The sequence below is a fragment of the Pipra filicauda genome, unplaced genomic scaffold (assembly GCF_003945595.2).
Source record: "Pipra filicauda isolate LSUMZ 115617 unplaced genomic scaffold, ASM394559v2 scaffold63_size3267554_pilon, whole genome shotgun sequence".
Taxonomy (NCBI): domain Eukaryota; kingdom Metazoa; phylum Chordata; class Aves; order Passeriformes; family Pipridae; genus Pipra; species Pipra filicauda.
Window position 1 is genome coordinate 1061049 of NW_024104798.1, and position 10725 is coordinate 1071773.

A 10725-nucleotide genomic window follows, 5' to 3' on the forward strand; every position below is an offset into this window, starting at 1 on the left:
GGAATTATCCTGCTGCCTCCACTGATGCCTGAGAGTCACAGCCCCAGAGCCAAACAGGCTCTCCAGTTACCCAGGGCTGCCTGAGGGGACAAACAAGCAACAGTTTGCAGCTGTGACTGTTGTAGTGCCATAAGGCTGAGAGAAATCGTGGAGGAAGCTTCCATCACTGCTAATCACAACTACTTTCCCTGGTCTTATTCAGGAGACATGTCATGAGAACAGGCACTCAAAAACAGATCTTCCTGTAAGACTTAATATTACCGGATTGTAGCACAGGTTTGAAACCTTGCTTGGACTAGGACAAGATGCTTGGAATATGCTCTCCTGAGTTAGCACTTTCTCTGCTGATCTGGCTCCTTACCTGAGCAATGCTTAATAGCCGTAAAGCAGCAGAGAGCATTCCAAGTTGTGTGCTACGCTGCTGAGCTGGTGGGTGAAGCGTGGGCAATTAAAAATGCAGTCAGAAATAAGTTTTCAGGCACAATAGATAAGAGAAGTGATATGCAAAGCAGTTGCTTGTCTTTACTATTTACCATGGTGTAGAAGCTGATGGCAGCTCTCCAAAGAAATGAGTTTAAACTGAACACTGAACTCAGTTTAATTAGTTTTAAGGTATTGACACCACAGCAAGAACCATCAGACAGAATTTCAGTGTTGGATCAAACATATAGCTTTATCTGTGTCCAGTGTGAGCCTTTTGCTGCCTAAACCTGAAAACTTCTTATCACTTAATGGCTTGGCTCAAAAGAAAGCTGATTTGGGATGGTAAGTGGATTGACTGACCAGTTTGTGTTTTAAGAGTAATCCACATATGCTGTACTTCACAGTGCTCCTTGGTGAACTACTCACCTTGTTCTGAAGCTTTCTGTATAAGCTATCTTCTGTGACAAGTGCAGGGAGATGCAGCGAAGAGTTAAAAGTGAATCTCCTGCCTCTTTGAACTGTTTTCTCAGTACTTCGTGTACACAGATACACTTTTGATGTGTTAACTAGAAAATCTGACTGAAAAAGAACAAAGCAGCTGTCACTGAAAGGAAGACACTGACGAAGAACCACACAGCCTTTTATTGAAGAACTGTCAAGATTGATCCTACAGCACTCAGTTTGTCTGTAGTGTTTATCAAAGACCTAGATCAGATGAAGGAAATTAAAAAAAAAATAATAAAATTCTATCCACTGGACACTTATAAATGGTATCTGAAAATGCATTACATTTAAAACACCTATGAGAATGTTTTTTTAACAGCTCAGGGACTGTAATATAAGCACACTGGAATTTTTCACAAGTCTTGGAAAATAACAATTTGTCATTGTTGAGCAAACCCACTTAATTGCTTGCAAAGTTTTAAGTAGCAAAGTTGATTAAAAAAACATTCTGTATTGATAAATAAATAAAATCATAGAGAGTTCAAAATCTCTTTAAAAGAGAAGCAAAGCACGCAATGCACCCTTCTAAGCACTGATGTTCACGTCACAGCGGCATCGCAAGAGCTGAAAACAAGATCAGGGTACAAATGGTTCAGAACTTCCCCAAACATCTCGCTAGGGTGACGATGGCCACATGAGCAGAGGGATGAAGGCATTTGCCCAAGGTCACGCAGGGAGGCCTTTGGAGAGTCAAACCTGCACCCCTGGGGGTTTCAATCCAATACTCCACCACAAGGCATCTGCTAATTGCACAATCTTGCTGGTCGTGTGATGCCTGTCTCACAGGACTGTCAATGACTGCCACTGAAAGGATATTGAAAGCCAAAACCCTCTTTGGATCAATACCGCAGGTCCTGATCCTGCACTGAGTTCCTGGGGAAACCAGCACTCCATGGTGGGTAGCACAGCAAAACCTGTGGTTACTCCGTGGTGTTTCTTGGTAAACGTTGAGAGTTAAATGATGACGGCACTGGAGTTACCTCCAACACAGGGCCAGTAAGACAAGTCCTCTATCAAACTCTTTTTAAAAGTAACAAAAATACTGTCCTTTCTTCCAAAGACACAATTGCTGATGAGGTGCTCTCCAGTACCACACAAATGTTAATTAACATTCAGATTCTGCTCATCTACACATACACACACACTTCGGAAGAGGAGGACAGATTGGGGTTTCTTTCAGCCGTGGAAAAGGAAGTTGCACGAAGGAGACATGGAAACCTGCATTTAAAAAAAAATGGTTTGTGCCACTGCCCTTTGTGAAGAAGTACCAGTAACTCCTGGAAATGCTGGTGTGCTATTCTGCTTCCTGGGCCATTTCAGGCACTGTTTCACATGGACTAAGAGAGGGCTTGGTGGCCTTGTTTTAGCCAAGGTTCACCTGAAGAAGTCAGGAAGAAATCTGCACCACCCTCACAGATTTTCACTCGTGGTGTTTAATACCCCCTAGCTCTCAAGGCTGCCAACGTTCCCACCTTCCCTTCAGAACAGTAAAAACACGACCCTGAACAGGATAGGGCGTATGGCCAAGAAAGGCAGATATATGGTACATCAAAGAGCTGTCTGCAGGGGGGTCAGGCACACTCTCTTTGCAATGGCAAGCAAGATACTTTCTAATAAGGTAGTCAGGCCTTCCTAAGTAATTCACAGCACTGGCCTGCCTCTCCCATGAGAAACAGCCCTGGGAGACGTGGCAGTGGGTTAGGCAAAGCAGGGGTTAAGGAGTTGGATTGGGAATAGACGTGTGTCTCAGTTTGACAGTCATACGCTAACTGGGGATGGGTGAACAGATGCTCTCCGAATGCTAATGTCACTCATGGTGTTCTACTTTGGGCAGACTTTCTCCACCAGCACAAGTCATTTGGGAAACAGCTGAGCTTGGAGGAGCTGGTGGCACTCTCCTGGGGCACTGGGGCTCTGCCCAGCCAGAGCTCACCCAGGCACACAGAGCCAGGCTAAAACACTTTGCTCAAACATCATTTAAGTGCCTTAAACCAACATTGCCCCTTCCTGCCAGCCCTCGGCAAGGGGGGGGGCATTTCTCTAAATCACTTGGGGATGGAGCCTTAGCCATTCAGATGCTCTTGAAGGAACTAAAGAAGTACATTGGACTTGACATGTACATTGTAAAAGACATTTAGCAAGTCCTTAAACAGCATATCTGCATTGATTTAGACACTAGTTCTGTATTCGGACTGGCTCCTACTCAGACTCTACTTCTGAAGCACCTTTTGAAGCTGAAGTGTCTGTGCTATCAAAGCCAGTGCTCGGTCAAGACCTTGAATAACACGTTGCTTAGATCGAGGATGTACATGGTGCCACAGGGACCTGTGACATTGTATAGTGATCATTAATGAGGCTTACTTAAATTCACTGGGAAAAAATAGATATTTATATAAATTTTGAGCAGAAAACTCTGAAATTCTAAAATCAGTTGGAGCTGTCCATTATAAACAAAATAGCAGAGCTCCTCCCTAGGTCTTGCCATGTAAGAAGCAGGCAGAAGCTTGCTCACATAAGATGCTGTCAGTGCAGTAACACTGATTTACACCACTGAGAATCTGTCCCAGAGATTTGACTTTTTCTGAAAAACACTTCCCGCTGTGGCAGACATAACGCCATATCAAAGGCATGTGCTGTAATACACAATAAAGATATAGCTTTCATAATTTTCAATTACACTTCCTCTGCAATGATGTTAGTGAATCTCACCCAAAAGTAAATTATTCAGTGCAGATGATATAGAAATCGTTTGATGAGTGTCACTTTTCCATTTAAAGTTTTACCAAGATCTTCTTGGATAAGGGGCTCTTTTTTAACATGACACATTTTATATTTTGTTTCTCTCCTCACCTTCATTCAGCAGGCTGTTTCAACTTTTTAATATACTTTTCTTACAAAACATTGAGTAGCCATTCAAATAGGTCTGTTCAGGGGAAGTGCTTATTCATTCAGCCAGAAATACTGATATATATGTTTTATTTAGTTTTAAGAATACTTTTTTTTTTTTTAATTTTGAGGACTTTGAAAGCTAGAGCCAAATATGAAAAGACAACCTTCTTTCAAGGCAGGCTTGGAGGGAGAAGTATTGTGGGCTGCACTGGGAATCCTTTTCTTTCATGTAAATAAATAGTTCATTTACAAGAGCTTTTTAAATGGAAAAAACATATCCAATACACCAATACATTTAAACTCAATCATATGTTAAAATATAGCAAACTGAAAAGCTGAATTCCACAATGTTTTTATCTTTCTTTTCATGAAATTACAGATACAGCGGAATCTCATTCCAAAAAAAAAAAAAAATCAATGTCCCTTTAACTTCACAGGCTTTTTCCTACTTGCTGTACTTCAGAGATGTACAATAATTAATCATTTCATTTTTCAATCTACTCTTTTTCTGCTACCAAGCTATTCAGAATCCTGCCCATGCGACATGGCCCGTAAATGATGTCCAAGTTTATTTTTATGTGATGCAAACTCCTAAATTTATGTCTGGATTAATGATACATTCCTTATTACCTCAGGCATACTGGTCAAGAAACACCAGGTTTCAGTACTGTAAGGGTTGTGTCAATAATTCCTGGATGGAAATTGGTGGGTAACCCTTAACTCCAGCCATAACTACTTTTGCAAGCATGGAAGCAAGGGAAGGAGCTGGAAGAAGAAAAGGAGACTTGTACATTATTACAGAGTGTTCAACCAACATACAAGGAAGTCTCTATATTATTTTATCAAAATGGCAAAAAAAGCCCCATCTCTATCTACTGGTGGAATCATGGAATTCCACTGATGAACCCATAGATCAAGACAGACCAACAGCAGCCTTGAACAGGAAAATGAGCAGCTTGTGTCCAGCACTAAAAGGTGTAACAGCAGAGGAGACAAAGAGACAAGAGAAATTTAGTGTGTGTTGATGTACAGGAGAGGCTACATCAGCCTCGATGCGAGGAGAGATGACATTCTTCACTGTTTTTCACCTTCTGCCTTTGAGTACTGTGCTTGCCTGCATTTCCCTAACTCTTTAAAAAAGGTCTGGATCTATCTGCAGCTCATGACAGGTGACACATACCCATGCAAACCCCCAAGCTTCAGCATCTGTCACTGAACACATCCAAGGCATAGCACAGTGTACCTGTTCATCCTGGCATTTATCCTGCACTTGCCTTATTTTTGCACTGCTCAGGCAGTGCAGTGTGAGTCTGTTCCAGCTCCTTGTAAATAGCCCACAAACAAAGGCCAAAGGCAGTCTTTAAACCTTGTGCCTCATATATTAATGGTATTTTTCTTGACACTCCAGTAAACCTTCTCGGAGATTAAGAATTCCCACCAGTGCACAGACACACACAAAATTTTGTCCTCTGCAGCAATAATCTGGTAACAGACACATGCAGCACTACCTAAAAAAAAATTGAGTTTTCAGGAATAAAATACACCTCTGAGTTCTGTAAGTCCAACTGAACTTCTGCATATGCAATTGATGTACAGTCTTTTGGAGAAGAAACCACAAAACTTGGTGAATTACAGTTCCAGTGTATGGATCAGAACCTGTATTATGGGCTAGAACTCCTGTATTACTCAGAAGTAGTTTGTAAATGAGTGATAGATTAATCAAAGCTGTGCAAAAACCATTATGTGAAGAGCTGGAAAGGACTGGGATTTTTTATCTTAAAGAAAAGGGCATATAAGAGAAGTGGGTAATAGAGATTGACTAGGACTTTCGGTCTTCCTGAGTCAAAACATAAGGGGAACATTAAAAATGGGAAATTAAAAACTGATGGTTACTCATATTTTCCCAATTTCTTCAAGTGCAGTAGAAAGTCCTTGAAAGCTACAACCCTGTGAGATTCAAGAAGGGACTGGACATCTGTAGAAATTTCACTATGCAGAGAAGTTTTAGCTCTCCTTAGCAGCCATCTGGTGAACTCAATGCATCATCATTGTAGCCATTCTTAGATTGTAAATGGCAGACCACTGAGAAAAGCAAAAATCTCACGTCTCCCTGTTGCTGGGTTTTACATCACAAATGTGAGAATTCCCAGACTTCTGGGTCTCATGGGCCATCATTAAATCCGCTGATGTTCCTACGGATTCCCACCCCAGCAATGGAGAACTGATAGACTTACTGGTGTTGCCATCTAACACAGATACATCAGCTACAGATCACATCCTCTTGCCATATAACCAGATTGACAGCCCATGCTGGGAAAGCTGGTACAAACTTTGACTAATGTTGGCGTGCTCCTTGTACAGACTTCAGTTCAAATGTGCACAGTACTCAAAGAAACAAGACCATGGCCCAAAAGACAACGGGGCACCCCTTTTCGCAAGCCGGCTTATCTCTCTAAGCCAGCGATCTATCAGGAACGTGATTCCTCCCTACCACAACCCCTCTCTCTGAAAGAAGATTTGTAATTCCCACTCTTGATTTCCATTCAACCTGTTTCTCTAAAACAATCTTCCCCTCAGGCAACGTGAGTCTCCAGCCTTTGTTTGGCTGAAGATGTAAATATTTGGGCACTCACAGATTTGATATATATATACATATTTGTTGGAACATTTACCACCTGCTATTCAAAGTTAAGTCCATAGATTACAGAAAACAAGTTCTTTATCACTTTTTGTCTAATGTAAAATTAAAGACAGCTGAAAGCCTACAAGCTTTCTCTTGCTTGTGAGTCAGTTGTAGCATAATTACCCCTCCAAGGCTTGAATAGCAGTAAAGAGCCAAATCTCTGCAAAGGCCCATCATCCCAGCAAGAGCTTCAGGAGTTTCTCTGCTCCTGAGGACATTAAATCAGAGGTCATTAAAGGAGAGGCCACAGACTAATGAAAAATCCTCGGCTGTACTCTGTGTGAGCTCTCATCTATCAGTGCTAACAGTTCTCTTGGCTCCTGAAGCAGGGAGACCCAGGATCTCTGGAAAGCATCATATGCCTCCTTCTGAGACCAATGCAGATAACACTTAATACTGTTGTATTGCACAGAGTTTTCCCAGCCTCATTCCCAAAGTTAAAAGTTGGTTTTAGTGGTCTATGACATCTTTACACAGCCAAACCCTTCCTATGTGTGAGGCCAGGTCTGCAAAACCTGCATTGCTTTCCCAGGGTGGCTTTTTTTCCATCAGGCACTCAAACACTTCCAAGAACAAGACCTACCAATTCCTATGGGCAAGTTTCTCCTTTCTCCAGGCTTTTCAGAAACTTCCTCCAACTCAAAATCAGCTGAAGCATCTGGGTGCCTCAGATTAGAGTCATTGCAGTGAGGTTCTGTCAACACCCAATACCAAACTAACAAAACAACACCAACCAAAAAGTCAGGAGAGGTGTTTGACAGGATAATTGTGCTGTGTTCTCATGCTTATTGTTTTCAGTAGGTTTTCAGGTGGTGATCTAGGGTGGTATGAGCTGAGGAGAGGAAATTACACAGGAGCGGGACATGTATGTGTAGTGTACAGTACCTGGTACAAACAGTGCTGCAAATGCCACGTGCAAACATGTGCAAACATGTACAAACAGTGCAGCAATGCCATGATCAGCAGTATCAAACTGGGCTTGATGGTCAGTGCTACACACAGGCCTATTTAGGTTTATTTCACTCCGTGAGCTTTCAAAATATGCTTGAATAAAAAATTACACCCCTAAAAGAGACCAGGCTTACTTTAGACATTTCAGAATTTCCCAGCCCCTTGGGACTGTTCTCAGCAAACAGGTACCAGCCCACATCCATTACTGGAATCCAGGCCTCAAGCACAAAACCAAACTGGTCACCTGGTAGCTGCTACTTTGCACTTAATTGTGTATGTACCAATATTTTGGAATATCCAGCTGTGTGGCAGGGAACCTAGATAACATACACCTAACAGGACACACAACAGCACAAGCAATATCCTCCAACCCAGAAGGTTTGGAAAGCTGAGAAGCAGAAGCACTGCTGGTCATTAAACTGACTGTTATAGGAGAGGAAGGGTATGTCTCTGCTCCCTAATGAAAAGGATAGACAGATATTGAAGAGGAGTAAGTTGGACTTTAATTACTGTTTTTGATGTCTGATCTATAACTCCCTAAAAGTTTTGTACGGGAGTAATAGGGAAGCATCAGAAAATTCCATTGGGATGTAGATGAGGTCCAGTTTGCAAAAATATCCTCTTCATAAAGAAGCTCAATGCCCTCTTTTACTTGGCAAACCATCATGAATTTATGATGCATTGCATTTGGAAGGCAACACAGTGCACAGCTGAGGCAAGTTACTGAAACGGCGGGAGAGTAAAAGCAAAATGTTCTGAGAGTGAGGGTGCATATGGGGATGTATTTGAAAAAAAAAACTATATCTATATAAATATACACACACATTTGCTAGAGAAAATGTATATGTATTTATAAAAAAATCTAAACTTCTCACCAGTCAAAAGTTAGAAATGATGCAAAACGCATCTGCTTTGATAAGTCTGTTATAAATCTCACAGCTTGAAGCTTTTAACTGACCCTTTCTAGTTCATGAATATTTTAAGGGAACCCAGTTTAATTTAAAACAACCCTGGATCAATATATGCATTTACTCTGGCACTGTCCAAATTTCAGGTCCTTGTATTATCAAAAATTGTATCATACATCTCCAGATCGACTCCAAATATAGGGTTCATTCAAGGCTGGAGCTCAACTTAGGGGTAAACCTAATTGTGCTGAAACCTAAAAATGTCTGTATGGAACCCAGATGAGGAAGACAATTTGGTGAACTATATTTAGAGTGATCCTGTGACATAAGGCCTCTCTTGTTGCCCGAAGTTGACGTTCAGAGAAGTACACCCTTTTCTGCATGCTGAGGAAGTCCACACCACCCAGCTTCAGAAAACCTACCCACTTGTTCCCCAGAGTACTAACGGGGAGAGGAGGTGCCCACCCCACCAAGAACTGAGACCTCCAAGCTCATGGGGAGCGCTTCCCATGCAAAAATAATTTCAACATTCCAAAACTGCAATTGTCCTGAACACCTCTTGGAATAAGGCCACTTGCATGACAGTGAGAATTGTAAGAGAGAGAGGCTGAGAACTGTGAAGCTGACAAATTATTCTTTGAAGGTTTTTAGTATCTTGGAGCACTTGCATGACTTTGCAAGGCTTGCAAAAAGCAGCTATTTATAAGAATAACTACAAACATACTTTAAATATTAATGGCATTAACAGCTCTCCACTGTCCCACAGACCAGTGTTCTCTGCCTCTCTTCTTCATGTCAGCGAGAGGCACTTCTTAATAACTACAGTGAAAATTAAATCCTGCCTTCCTCTAAAAGTCAATGAGACTTTTGCTCTGAGTCATAATTTATTATGTACTTATGTTTTTTCCTTCCTAGTACCGTTCATTTTTTTAAAAAAGTTCTCTTGAAAGACACTAGCATATATCCTACTGCAATAAATATGTTTTTCATTTTAGAACCTCTCTTTCCATACATCTTCATCCACTGCAAAATTCATTTGGTGCCACTAACACAACACAGATCCTGTATTAATCCAAGGGAGACACTTCTACGGCCGTTAGATTTTGTAGCAGTGACAGCTGCCGGGCAGTCATCCTCTCACCCGGTGTCAGCTCTCACACTGGGACACCCTTGTGAGCGCAGCACCCTGCAGAGACTTCCCAAAAGCATGGACACAGATTTATAAGTGTCTGTGGGAAGGGCTGTAGAGTTTCTTTCTTCTCAGGCATCATTTTGATGCTTGAAAAACATCAATTTCCCTGGGAAGGACAGTCTAAATCAGCATCCAGATGCCTTGGAAAAGAGAAAAGCTATTGGTCATTTTAAATCCAATGAATAACAGATAGTGAGCCAAGACTGCACCACAACACCAACGTTTCTACCTAATCACACACACTAGTGGTGATAAAAAGGCAGAAACATGGACTGATTTTGCATTTGAGGTGCATCTGTGGGGGTTTATTCTGTGCACAGATTGTATAACCAATCTCTAAGGAAATACCTACATAAACATCCAGCCTGTGACTTCATTAAGCTGCTCCTCGACTCTCTGGGAAGTCCAGAATAATCTTTATAGAAAGAACAAGATCAATATGTTATCGAGAAGATAAGTCAGTGTCAACGCTAATGTTTAAATATTCATCTACTTGTACCAACATCTTGTCTGTTACCGAAACAACAGGAATATTCAAAGATTAACTCTACATAAAAGACTCGGTAATTTTTTTCTCCAATTCCTTGTTTTTCTCTCGTCAGTTCTACGAACAGTTGTTAAGTAGAACAGGTTGGCATTTTTTCATCAAAACGTTACTTATTTGAAAAATGGGTCTTGGAACAAACCAAGACTTTTGCAGAAAATTTTCATTTGGGGAAATTTTTCAGCTTGTTGTCAAGAAAAGTGAAAACTGAAAAGAATTCATTTTCCAGGATACACAATAGTTCTGAATATATAATCAAAAGAGCTAAAAGAACCAGACGGTATTTGTTTTAATCCAAAGAATTTGAAGGAAGAGAATATAAAAGGACTCATATTAACTGCAAGCACATTTATGAGGAGCTTCGGAAGAGAGAAGATTTGCTTCTTCATTCAGGACTACCAGACTAACTCCAGAAAGTACCGGAGGAGAGAGGGAGGGAGGATGACTCCCTAGCACTTGCGACCCACTCAAGCCATTTCTAGCACTCAGAAGAGTCTTCCCAACATTTCTGCAGTGAAAGATCTGTTTAAAATTAGAAATAAAGAAAAAAAAATTCTTGTGCAGAAGATTCAGGAGCATGTGAAATGCTTGGACAGAAAGATGCTGAAGTTCATTTAAGCTTGTGTTCTGT